This window comes from Rattus norvegicus, chromosome 2, assembly GCF_036323735.1.
Source record: "Rattus norvegicus strain BN/NHsdMcwi chromosome 2, GRCr8, whole genome shotgun sequence".
Classification (NCBI taxonomy): Eukaryota; Metazoa; Chordata; class Mammalia; order Rodentia; family Muridae; genus Rattus; species Rattus norvegicus.
Genome location: NC_086020.1, coordinates 246,923,853 through 246,938,221, shown reverse-complemented (window position 1 = coordinate 246,938,221; position 14,369 = coordinate 246,923,853). Strand labels below are relative to the sequence as shown.

Sequence of the window (14,369 nt, the reverse complement as noted above, 5' to 3'; positions counted from 1 at the left end):
CTACAAGGAAGAGGTTCTAAATGCCAGAAACTGCAATTTTCTGATCTCAGAGAAGGCAGGTCAGCTACAATAGCAAAGTGATTTAGATAAGTAAAATTTTCATTACATAGTAAAATTTTATTATACAGCCCTAAATATCTTCTAAGACAAAGTATTACCCCCGTATCTCGTAAGACCAAGTCTTACCCACCACAGACACTTGTCCCCCTCTGCTGCCTCAAGAACCACCAAGAAAGAAGATCCCTGCCCGGACTGGCCCAGCATTCATGGGCAGGCTGAAATCCAAGAATGCAAGGATGGCTTTGCCACACAAAGATACTCGATCAGGACAAGAATGGGCAGGCATCTATCTCACAGTCCAGAGGTCAGAACCTACTTCTGGAGTAGGAAATGGTTGTTTCTAGTTCAATGAGAAATATGGTTCCCTCATAAGTTATGGACTTAACTATTCTGTAGTGAAGTGGATACACTACCTCCCTCAAAGGAGCAGGTGAGCAACTCTTGACCTGCAAACAACCACAAGAGAAAATTATTTATCGTCTCTTATTAAGTGTTAGATGTTACTGAACAAAAACTGTCTAAAGCATATACCTCTAAACTTCACTGGTCAGGAGGGAACTCAGTTCTCCTAAATCTTACCATAAACATTCTAAGAGAGATGTCACTCCCCAAGAATCCTTTTAAACACCTTTTATAAGGAGGACCCTATAGACTGATACTCTTCATTGTTCAGAGAAACATCACAAGCAACATTTTCCTTACTTTCCCACTTCCCACTCTTTGACATTCTCCCACCGTGTACACTCCAACAGGGATCTACATCATTAGTTCTCATGGACTTCCCTGAAGGGCTGACCTGGAGTGTTTGGTACCTCGTGACACGTGCTTTAAAAAAGAATGGCCTGAGAGAAGTCCTGTCGTACTCATCAACTCCACAGCAATAGTCGTTAACTATCGCCTCTACTTATCCTTCTGCCTCAACTCAGCTGTGTGTGCTTTAGCTTCAGGAATGTGTTACTCTTCATAACACGGCCTGTGGTAGTGAATAAAGAGTCAGTCATATCTGTCTGGGTAGGTCAGGTAGGAATATACTGTTCTAACCATACCATATGTGAATGGTCAGCACTAAGTGTATTGAGCTGGTCCCAAGGCAGACCCTATATCGATAATGTGCTCGAGGATCAGACGTGCATCATTTAAGATCAACTAATACTCACCTTTTCTAAACCTATTTTTATCATTGTGCCATTAATGCATTTTTATTTTTAATAAAAAATGTTGGAAATGAGCTGAAACTCAGAAATCATTTCATACAGCAAGTGTTCTGCCTTTTCATTTCCACCGTGTGAGCCACAGTATCTCTGACTCTGCTAATTAAATGTGTATAATTATCCAGCCACACGTAAGGGTGGAATTTACCCTGTGAATATCAAACATTGAAAAAGTCAACCTTTCAAACCCAAAGAAGAATATGAAAGGGATTGCAGGGGAAATATTTATCTGATTTAAGAGAGGGATTTCAGTTCTCAGAAACATTTTTTCACATAAAAGTAATCAATAGTATAATTGTAATTCATTAACTTAAGTAATGTAAAGCTGGCTCCTTAATGGATTATCATGTAATTCTTTGTTATCCTAGATTGGGTTACCTGGAAGTAATTAAATTTATTTTTAAAGGTGCAATTTTAATTATTTTAAGCTACCTTTCCATGTATTTCACATATCCTCATTATTTTTGTCTGAAATCTACACAAGTAACAGTACTTCATTTGGCAATAATTTGTTCATTCAATGAACACTTGTTAAACACTACTGTTTTTAAAACCTGTTCCACAGAAAATCAATAGAGCCAAGGGCAGCAGCTATTGTCCACCACCTCGGGATGCTTCCAGTCAGTCACCTCCATTGAGACACAGAACATAAATAGACAGGGAAGCTTGGCAGTAGGGGTGAGAGTCTTTAATGCCTTTAGTATTTAAAGTCATTTTTCTGGGAATGGTATCATCACTCAAAATGTAGGAAGAGAGCTCTACACAGAGAAAATAGAGATTCCACTACATCAGGCAGTGAACTGGGGAGAGAAGGGAATGAGGCCATAAGTTCAGAAACAATGAGGATTGGATCATACAGGGACATAGAGACCAAGAATCTGGCTCACATCCCCAGAGTGGCTGAGTGTGACTAAAGGTTTTATAAGTGAATGATGAGCAGCAGGATGAGGGCCAGCATGTGCTTTCAAGTTTGAATGATATGCCATGTCTTAGTCAGTGTTCTATTGCTCTGAAGGGACACTATAACCATGACAACTGTCATATAACAGAAAGCATTTAATTGGGGTTGGCTTACAGTTTCAGAGGTTTAGTCTGTTATTATTACAATGGGAAGCAAGGCAGCATGCAGGCAGACACGAAGCTGGAGATGGAGCTTGAGAGTTCTACATCTGATCCCCAGGCAGCAGGAAGAGAGGGACTCTGAGCCTGGTTTGGCTCAAAGACCATCCACAGTGACATACTTCCACCAACAATGTCATACCTCCTAAACTTTTCAAATAGTGTCACTCTCTGTTGACCAAGTAATCAATCTGTGAACCTGTGGGGGATGTTCTCTTTACACAGGCTGAAGCATCAAATGCATATTAATTCATAAGAGTTGCAGCAGCAAGCACAAGACTCATTCAACCTTGAGCCAGACAAAAGCCTCACCATGGACAGGGAGGTGGTCATGAAGAACTGCCCCTAATAGGGGAGCTACTGGCTATTGACAGCTTCTAGGAAAGAAATCTTCTCTAAGAATGTAAGTCCTTGTATGTCAACTGAACTACTATGGAAGGCCCATAGGTATGAGCTGCCCAAAATGGATTTGAAAAAATAAATAAGAAAAGAAATTAGAAAGCTAGATGAATAGGGAAGGGAGTAGAGTTATCTTGGGAGATCTGAGGGAGAGTATTAAATATTCTGGGAAAATAACCATGAAATTCTAAAAGAACTGATGAAAAACAATGATAAACAAGTTTCAGAGACATCAAAGACAGAAACTTCAAAGAAAAATGGTCAAGAGATATTATTAACCAAAATATTTAGTATCATAAAATCCAGAAGACAAGTGCTCAGAGAGTCATCTACTTTCCCGAACATTTAAATCTACTAAAAATTAAGAAGGAATAATGGACATGGACTTTGCAAAATGCCATCTCCTGCTTACCCTGCTATAAATATTCTCATCAATCAAATAAGGACAGTGTCTGTGTGTTGTAGGTTGATAAGCTCTGTTAAGTCTGAGACTCCTAAGAAACTCAAATATACTGGAGGGTATTTTCTCTGGTTCTACTTGCTCCAAGGATGATTGTTATGGATATTCTCACTGAAGATGTGTCATGCCTTCACAGAGTTAATAAACTAGATACACACAAAAAAGTTCAAATACTACTTGTGTTTCACCCTGAATGTAGACTTAGGCTTCTTGATATTGCTTTAGTATTGTATATAAGACTCAAAGTCAACTGAACATCATCAGAAGCATATTCAGGATTCACAACCAACTACTGTCCCTGTACAGCTACTCTGTTTGAACAAGGAAGGGTAAATCTGAGACTTTTGCAGACAGTCCTTGCCCACTTTCAGTAATAACTCAGCATTTATGTTTCTACAGACACCAACCTGATGGCCCCACAGGATCTACATGAGACTGATCTCTGTACTTGTGGCTGCTCAGAGTCCAACTCTACATGAGTTTATCACCCACCAGTTCTGCATTTCACTGACTCCAGCTGTGCAGAACCAATTTTACGCAGAGTCAGCAGACACACCAGAGAGTCAGGCCTCAGTCTCACAATAGTGCCTCTGTCATACCTGGACCGTCCAAAAGTCCTACAGCCATAAATTCAAATTAGGAGGTGCACCCAGCTCCTTCAGCATATTTGGGTGATTCTTTAGTACAACTATGAGAACTCAATAAAACACTTTGTCCATGATTGTTGATTTAATATAAAGAAACAGCCTTGAAACGGCTAAGTTGGATGAAGGATAAGAGGAGAAATGAAGAAAGTAGAGCTCTTCTGGTCTGTCTGGAAACCATTCAGCCATTTTACCAACTCTGGAAGCCATCACACCATACTGTTAATAGTAAATGGAAGTTACATTATGTAAGACAACCAGTGAAGTCATGAGTGCTTTAATTCACTCTGGACCTCTCTCCCACTCCAGAGAGGATAGACCTAACATTGTACACCTTCAGTCTCATGATAATTAACTAGAGATAAATCCCCAGAAAGCTACTGGAGCACCATCCCTCACTGAAAGAAGTCACTTATAGGCAGTAATTTATAAAACTTTTAGAGCTTGTATGGCGGGACCTGAGGGAAAAAGTCAATATTTATTTTACTGTCTCCTAGTACAGGACAAGACACTGAAAAGTCTTTCTCACTGGTTATTTGCTAGTGTTCAGATGCATCACAAAGACAGCTTGAGTTTGGTTTTGTAATAAATATGGGACATTAATAGTATCCTAAAATTAACCAGGACAGATATTATTTAGATTCTAAGAACAGATGAGATTGGATATGTTGTAGGTGCTTTGCCCATAGATTAAATATGGAATGCCTATAAGGACTGAGGTGCTATTGATATAATTTGTTTGGGACCATAAATAAAATCTATTCTGCTGTCAATTAGTTGCTTACTCTATGAAAATATCACATATAGAAACCAATAAAAATAAACACTTAGTTAAGTATGGTCTCAGCACTCCAGCAGCTAAGGCAGGAGAGTTTTCAAGAATTCAAGGCAAGCCTTGGTCAGAAGTTGAGACCTTGATTCAAACTAAAACAAAGACAAAACTAAGCACTATCCCATGAGAGTTATAAGTATGTACACAGAACAAAACCCCAGCCTTGTTGGTAGAGTATGGATCACAATGGAGGAGCACATGTCACTTTCAAAGGCACCTGTAGAAAAAGGAATTAAAAAGAGCAAGTAATTGGACCGCATGCAGGATGTTGGGGCTACGGTGGAGTTACTTTAAAGACACCCTCATTTGGAGCTGACATTTGACTTTATCTTTAAAGAAGTCATGGAAGTAAGCTACAGACAAATTCCATGGCTCTATCTTTGCTGTTCTTCAACACATGGATCTATACACAGATACATGGGAAGAAATCAAGGTAATAATAAGGAAAGCCAAAAGGTAATTAGGAAAACAGAGGCATGGGTAGTCCAGTCATCTCATGAACACATCTTCCTGAATTTTGATAACAACTGTTCCTTGTGTAGTGGTCACAACAGAAATGATGAAAGATCATTCAATTTTTCTGACTTTCACAAAGACTAATGGCTTACAAGAAGTTATTTTTAAAAATCATGTAAACGATGTATTGTCTGCTAATCAATATGTGGAAATCAATGATCCCATGATGTCTCATGAAATTTGAGGGATGTAAGCTCCTCTGAGTTCTTTAAATGAGAAAGTTTGAATTACACGGATCAATAGACAACGATCCACACTGCCCTTTCTGGCAGGCAGTCTGGCTGAGCAGGAGGAAACACCCAAGAAAGAATGAGGTTCTGTGGGTGCTGGGTGGAATCACTTTCCCCTTTCAAACCCACAAAATGCTTAGCTCATCTCTCTCTTGGGATATATCTCCTATTTGACTTGAAGTCAATTTTGGATTTGACTTTTGGCTGATACCACACAGACTGCTCTTTTAGAACAAGACTAAACCCCTGAACTACTCTTTCCCTGTCCATCGGCCAGGAAACATGCATATTCAGGTATATAAATATCAACCTCATTTAGCATTTCTAAATTTTCAGATCTAACAGATAATCCTTGTGAATTGTTCAAAATACATAATAGTAAATGTGTTGCACATTGAGAGCCCTTAACTCCCCCTCCACTCATTACCTCTACACCTTCCCTACACAAAACCTTGCATTTGACTGCTTTCTCGGCTATTCTGTCAGCATTTCTGCATGAAAACATATACAAATAAGTGCCTTAAACTTATATTTCCTCCAGAAATTAAACAAAGATAAATAGCTTGTATGCTATTGTAATCCTGACTTTCCCCTCATCGTTTTAAATGTGTCATTTTATAACAGGTGCCAAAGAGTTATAGCCTACAGAGTTATGCAGCATTGTGGTTATATCTGTCACCATAAGTTGCTGCTGTTAATAATTGTACATTCCAGAACTGATGAGCTTTCTCAGTGCTACAGGGCTTTTTCAGTTTCCATCTAGCCTGAGGTCTAGCCTCAGACTGCCTGATAACAACAATCATAATTTTGTTCTTTGAGGTAGTTGGAGCACTAAGATGAGCTCCCAGTCCTTTCCCTTATAGAAAGCCCTGGCTTCTATGTATAAGATAACATTCCACTCATGAAATATTACTCCTCTCCTTGTGTTACTTCACACAGCACCATTGGCCCTAACAAAGAGATTCTGCACTTAACAGGCACTGGACCATTCTTGTCAAAAAACATTCAAACAGGAGAAGGCCTTCCATGACTATTTTGGAAGATAACAAGGAACATAGATGAATTTTAATTGCTTGAAGCTCAGAGCCTTCAGGAAAATAGTCATTTCAGAATATACATACAAGAAAAAAAACTGCCATCAACCAGAAGGAGCTTGGCTGAGGACCTCAGATATTAGATGAAAATAGAGTCTAGCTAACATGCAGATTTCAATCTATGACATCCCGGTAGTCACCCCACAGCTAGACTTTACATATAGAAATGGTGACAAAACAACCTTGGTCATTCTAAGCCACTACATTTGTGTGGTTATTTCTTTTTCTTCAAAGTTTATTTGCTGGTGGTGTAGGGGTGAAGATATTCTTGGTGTTCTTTCTTGCTTAATACTTTTTCTTTTTTTTTAATTTTTTTTATTAACTTGAGTATTTCTTATATACATTTCGAGTGTTATTCCCTTTCCCGGTTTCACTTTTTCTTACAAACTTTTTCAAATCAGCTTTTATAATTTTAGGAAAACAAAATATGTGGTATGAATGAATTAGCACCAAGACAACTGTTGCATTTTGTTATTTTGGGCACTCATAACTCAAGAGCTTGTTAATTCATTCTAGTTGTATGTGTGTGTGTGTGTGTGTGTGTGTGTGTGTGTGTGTGTGCGTGTGTGTGTACAGAACCCATGAGTGTATATTCTGAGAGCATTTGGCATTTGAATTTGTATCACTTAGCATGTGTTCTTTTCTAAGAAGAGGTGTCCACACCACGCAAAGAGGGCACATGCTGTATATTTCTAAGTTCTTGCTTTCAGTCTTAGATATGTTATTTTAAATCTACTTTGAATAAAAGTTCTCAAATGCTTTGCCCCCCCAAACCTCCCCCACTTCTAGCTCTAATGAAAAGTAAAGGAGAAAAGACAAGGGGATGTAGACCCGTTTAGAAGTAATTCTTTGGGGCAATTTAAATCTTCCTTTGTCAGGATACCAGCAGTCCAGTTCAGTAGTGTCAGGATAGCAAACATGAGTCAGCATCAATGTCATGATTCAGCAGAAACTACCAGGCCTCCACCAAATGGGCATGAGTCAGCCGGAGTGATCAGGACCAGCCAGGACCCCAGGAGAAGTTCTCTACTGTGCTCTCTCAAGGAAGTGAAGATCAGCAAATATGAAGACATGAGACTAATGAAGCATTACAAAGCTAGCTATGCAAGAGCACCATCACTGTCCATTGAGTCCTATTTATAGCCTTTCCAAACATCACGTCATCTCACAGGTCTTGCCTCAGCAAAATATCATGTGAGGGGGCCTCACTGTGTGAGTCTATATCACCTGACATATCCCGTTCATTGGCACATGTTCCTTGTTATGTGGGCATGTGAGGAGCATGAAATAGAGGACAAAGGTCAAAGTAGAAAGTTCTTTCCCATCCCTGCTTGCATCAACCCTACTTTCTAGACAGATTACCTCTTTAGTTTGTGCCCCCACCAGTGGGGACCCAGTTATTTGTGGGGGTCAAGGGGTACCCATACCTGCAGGAGAACAGGCTGGTCCCCAACAAGTTTGTCTGACCTTGTGATCCAGCTACTCCCTTTTTATAAGGACACATTTACTTTTCACTATCTCATTTATAACTTTCTGGACATGGGTGACTAGCACTTTTTGACTTATGCACATATGTATCTTACACAGTGTGTAGGTGCCTTTGGTGGTCAGAAAAGGGTGCCACATACCCTGAATCTGGAGTTACAGGTAACTCTAAACCTCCACAAATGGGTTTTGGGAAAGCAAACTGCGCAGGAACAATTCATGCTTTGCCTGTTGAACCATCTCTGCAGCCCTGTCCCCTTTCCATATAGACTTAACACTAATAGAAACAAGGAGGCTGATTGTAAAATCTTCCCTGTTTTATCAGTTTTTGTGGTTTTATCTAAACACAAAACATGCACACAAGCCATTTGTACATTTTCTTCTCTGTGTAGCCTGGCATTGGGATTGGTAATTCTGATGGCCAGCTGTGCTGCTCTTTCTCTGATGGTTTTTCCATTCTCAAAGGATACATTGGGAGCAATCTCAGCACAGTAAGATTTGTTGCACATCAGCAGCACTTCCAGCTCCTTGACATTGTGGACCAGAAACTTCCAGAAGCTGCTAGCAGCATGGGCTTGGTTTTCTTTTTGCTCCCATAACCTATGTTGGGAATCAGGATCTGGCCCTTGAATCTTCTCCACACACTGTTGTCAATGCCTCTGGGTTTCTACCAGTTTCACTTAATTTTCACATATCAGTCTTACTGGTGCCTGATGAACTTCTTGGTCCTCTTTTTGATGATCTTTGGCTTCACCAGAGGCAGAAGGGCAGCCATGATGCCACAATACAGATGGCAGCCACCTCAGAGGCAGCAGTGAGGAAGAAAGAAGGGGCAGTGGACTGTAAAACCTTTCTAACTCTTTTCTTATAACTAAAATATCTCAACGCTAAATTTTCCCAGACTCAGATATTTTACAACTCTTAAACAATACATTCAGCTCAAGAATATAGAAGGCAATGTTTCTCAATATAGAAGGGGAGGGGGCAGTGACTTCAAATTGTAGATGATCAAGAAACATGAACATTAAAAAGAATGAGAAGATAGAAATGATTTTATGAGTCCTTTAGAACTCGATGAGTTTTACTTCTCAAGTAGTCATTTGTTGGATTGAATTAAGATATTATTTTGATTTTACAAAGAAAATGAACAAACAATGTTGTGTGTGTTCTCTGAATGTTCTGTGTGAGTCTGAGAACAGAGATGGCAGAGGGGTTGACTTAGTAAATGAAGCTAGTTTATGTCATAGTGCAAGACTAAAAATAAGCTTTCTATTCTTTTTATTTTGTATGTGTCCTTTTTTTATTGAATTTTTATTTACATTTCAAATGTTATCGACATTCCTGGTTTCCTCTCCAGAAACCCGATATACCATGTCCACTCCCCCTGCTTCTATGAGTGTGTTCCCCAACTCACCTACCTACCCCTTCCCACCTCTACCCCTTCCATTCCCCTACACTGGGACATTGAGCCTTGACATGGCCAAGGGCCTGCCTCCCATCTCAACAAGGCCATCCTCTGCTACATATGCACCTGGAGCCATGGGTCCCCCATGTGTACTCTTTGGTTGGTGGTTTAGTCCCTGGGAGCTCCGGGTAGTCTGGTTGCTTGATATTGTTGTTCTTCCTAAGGGGTTGCAAACCCCTTAACCTCCTTCAGTACTTCTTCTAAACTTCCTATTCAAACCTGGAAAACCATAGTGATTATACTACAAGTCAAAAGGAACCTTTTGGTAGCTCTGGCTCCCTGAACAAGATTTGTATGTGATCAAGGCAGTGAACATCCCAGTGGATGGGGGAGTATCTTAGGAGACTCCAACCTTAGCTGAGAGATAGTAGGGACTAAAGGCAGCTAGAGAAGGTCGAATCAGTTTTCTTTGGGGTGCATCCTCCCAGAAGTTGGGTTCTAGCAGATGATCCTACACACATACAGGATGGCTGCATTTGGACTCAGTCGGTTAAAAGAAAAACAAATCAAAAGCAAAAGAGCAGAGGATATGAAGCTCGGAGGGATACAAGAAGAGGTGTAGGAGAAGTTAGAGAGAATGAATATAATCAAAATATAATGTGTACATATTTTATTCTCAAAGATAGATTAATAAAATAAAAATTGGAAGGAATATACTCTAAGAGAAACAGCCTTCTGTCCTAATAGTATACTAAACTGTCAGGCCTATCTGGTTCACAGTTAATGTCAGTCTAAAGAGTGGCTGAGGAACTGATAGACAAAAGTGAGCTTGTAGAAGCCTGAAGTCATAGAACACAAAACTCACTGACATTGTCTAATCAAGCTAGACATAGCAGCACCATCACCAATCTGTGCTTTCCCTTTACCTGCTTCATGAGAAATATCCACTCCTCACAATTTTATTAATCTTGGCCACAGTGTGGGCATTGTTCTGAAGAAGCCCTCTGTGAGGAAGCATGCAGGCCATCTCTGGAAGCCCTTCACCTTTCTACACTCCAGCTGGTAACATTTGCCTTCACTATAGATGCTTCTAATGGTTTAGAGTCTCTCTGAAATGTTAAATGATACAATATTCTTAGGTGATATTTTTAAATTTTTCAAAATCACTTTATAAAATGAACCCTGGGGAATCATAAGTTCATAGGGTCCAACCTAAGATGATTTAAATAGAACAGAGTCCCAAGGTAATTGAGAGACCAATAATGCCCAAGACACCTCCTGCACCCCATTAGAGGCAGCTGCATATGGGATTTTATGGTCTTACTTGGAAGAACATTTGAAGCAATGAGCATAGGACTAAAAGTATAATCCCTACTTTGAAAAAAAATAAGACTATGCACGTTTCTCTTGGGTCTTTTAAAACTGAGCAATTTGTGTGCCTTATTTAATATTAAGATGAAGGTGCTACTTTTCTCTTGTATTCAAAAAATAGAAAATAACCTTTCTTTTCATAGTTTACAGTCACATGTACCTATTTATTCAAAAGAAAATGAGTCATAATAAGACGCATAACAGAAGGCACGAAGAATCACCCAGTCTTGGAGAAAATCTCTCTGGCCCCCTACACGTGTCTGAGCTTGACTCCTTGTCTCAGACATGAGAAACCCAGAATATGGTCCTCCACAGTTTCTGAGGTTCACATGAGGGACAGATGCAAAGCACATAGTTCTTAGACCAGTATAGGCCCCTACAGGTTATCCTTACTCCTTCCACAGATTCTCAAGCTTTTTCACATAGCAACTAGAAAGGGAAAGAAAGCATTTGGAGGGTCTAACATTGTCCAATTCTTGTTTACTCCCATCCTTATATGTCTGAAATTACAGAAGGATGTCTAGGATCTTGGCCAAACTCCTCCCAGAAAATCCTCTTTGTAGAGAAAGGTATTAACTTTTTTTTACTGTACAAATAACTATGATGATCATGATATAAAAGAAAATGTTATCTCTCAGTTTCTGTGGATTACACACCAAAATACATGAATCTGCCTTTCCGTGGGGTGTGTCCAGAATACAACTGAGTTGGGGACAGATTAGCGTTTTCATTTCTAGACCCAGTGCCTCTCACACATTACTAGAATAATCCAGTCTCCTAAACTTGTATGATTGGGACCAGCACTTCCTGTGGGCTGGAGATCACTGGCAGCTACTCACAGCCACTGTCAGTCCCACAGTCCTAGTCCAAATTACATCAGCACTAGACACCATTTCTGCTTTGGTTGTAACTGTATAGAACAGGCTGAGTACTCATAAAGAATAATGCTTTAGTCATCTCAATTACTAAGGCTTGAAATTCAAGATGACTTGGGATCTAACTGGCAAAACACCCTCACTGGTATAAGTATCCTCAGATTCCAAGGCTGTACAACACATAAATGACAGCACTGTGCACTCTAGCTCAAGCTCCTCTTTTTTGGGGTTAGAGCCTCACTAATGTCTAATTTTCCTATTCACAATGTACAAAAACTTAGAAAATAAATCAACAGCTTCCAATTTATGAAACATATATTTTAAAATCCCATTCAATACTTTTTTTAAATGTGAAACTAATACAGGAACATGAGATGGTGTTTGTCAGACCCTCCTGGGTCCCCTGCAGTGTTTAACCCCAGCTGAAGCCCTGCTGATGCATGTAGAAGCCTTTTGTTCCTAACAAAGGAATGCCCTGGCCCTGTAATGACACAACTGGGTGGTACATCTGGGTGATAATCTGTTCCTGTCTTTTGTTCTTCGATCTTTGTTACTGAGGGCTTAAGTTTTCCCACTGTGCTTCCTGGAATTTTCCACCGGGTGAATTTGGGGTATATATTTAGTGAATAAATCAAAAGATTTGGCATTCTCTCTTAACACAAATGACCTGAGTATGTGTTTTTTTCTTAAACCCCACAGGTTTATGCCCAGCTCTCAAGATCTTATGCTCACCAACATAAGGAAGGTGAAGAGTTTTCTGATGGGGTCATCCTGGAAAGCCAGCTGTCGAAGAAGGAGGGACATATTGGGTAAGTAAACAGCAAAAAGGAAAATTTTCACACCATGGGGACTGCGAGTTCTACTTTACAGCTAACACATAAGATAGTTGCCTTATTCGAACAGCAGAGAGTGGGGATAAAGGTAAAAAAGCTAAGGAATTTATTAAAACCTTAGAAAAGACTAGTCCCTGACTTGTTTCCGCATCAGGAGGTTTTGGAAAGGCCTCAGGAGGCAGGTTACAGAACTGCCTCGGGAATTGAAAGCATGACCAAAGAAAAATAAAGATTTGGGCTAGCGTGAGTAAAACTTGTTAAAAAAAAAAAAGAAAAGGTACAAGGAATGGTAAAGTGTTTTTGTGTATGTGTTCTTTTAGAATTATGTTAAAATCTAGAGAAGCAGAGTCAATTCTCATAGATGCTTTTAGTCTTTGAACCTTGCCTAGAGACAGTTTACACCCTAGACATGAGAGAGAATGTGTTTGAGAAAAAACAGCCCTCCTGGACTCTCTGTGGATGCTTTGGAGAAAGAGAAGGAAAATAAGCTTAAGCTTTTTTGGAGCTCTCCTAAGGTCACAAGGAGGGTGGGAGATGTTCTACCTACCTGCTGGCTCCTATTGGAGAAATGCTGGTTCTGGGTTCCATAGATAGGATATTTGGGTCCCTTTGGTGGAACACCATCTAGTTCTTTCATTCTGTGTCTATTGTCTGTGCTTGGTGGACCAAGCTGTCCATGTCTGTCAGTTTATGTCTGTGGTCTTTGTTTCTCATTGCTTGAATGTTTTATGTTTCATGTTCAAAAGAAAAAATGGTAAAAACCTTATCTGCCCATCATTCACGCCTTGATTTGTTTTTAAGTCATTTCGAAAAAGGAACATATAAATAAAAAACAGTTTCAATCAGTCTTTGGAGCCCTGCTCCTGTAGGTAGGAGCCTAGGTCAGTGGAGAGTTCCCCATGGCCTGAGTGTCTGCACCAGCTGATCTTAAAGGCACCAGTAACTTCTCAGCTTCTATGGTAAGGGAGCTGATGGCTCTTTCTCTTAGAAAAAACATACTCATACTTGGGTCATTTGTGTTAAGAGAGAATGTCAAATCTTTTGTTTTATTCACTGAATATATACGCCAAGTTCAACAGGTGGAAAATTCCATGAAGCACAGTGGGAAAACAGGCTTAAGCCCTCAGGAACAAAGACCAAAGAACAAAAGACAGGAACAGATTATCACCCAAGTTTACCACTTAGGTGTGTTGCTACAGGGCCTGGGCCAGAGCGAGCATGCCTTTCTTAGGAAGGAAAGGCTTCGACATTCCTCAGCAGAGCTTCAGCTGGGGTAAAACACTGCAGGGGACCCAGGAGGGTCAGACATGGGTTGGTGTCTATATGCAAGAGAGGGCAGGCACAAGATAAGGCAAGGCCTGCCTACGATTCAGCAGTGAAAAAGAATGGGGGGCAGAGAATTTTGGAGATGTAACAGAGTATGAGAGAGGAAGGAAAAGAAGATAGAGGAAAAGAAGATGGAGAGAAAGACAACCCAGATCTCTGTAGCTTTAAATAGCCACAGGTAGTATGAATAACTTATAAGGGATATAGGTGGGCAGTTTATATCACTATCAATTGGCTCTGAGTTTATTGTGAAGACATTTTGTGAGGTAAGAGTTTACTAATATAAATCTGATTGATAAACTAAAAGCCTCTAGAGTTTTGATTTTGCTGGTTTACTAGGAATTGTGACTATAACCACAGGGGCTGGATGGCTGTATGGGACTAGCATGGCAGCGACCCACCAAGGGCACTTAGTGAGTCGGGTGGAAACATTTCAGGAGCTCTGGGCCAGAGAGTCTGCCGAGATGAAAATACCCTAAAGGTGCCATGTGGCCCACCAGTACCAGCGC

General features: G+C 40.1%; 1 pseudogene; it reads right to left on the bottom strand.

Annotated features, from left to right (window-relative positions):
• Rpl32-ps7 (ribosomal protein L32, pseudogene 7) overlaps positions 1-8,825 on the bottom strand; it is a 104,186-nt pseudogene extending 95,361 nt beyond the window's left edge.
• Between the last annotated feature and the right edge of the window lie 5,544 nt (positions 8,826-14,369).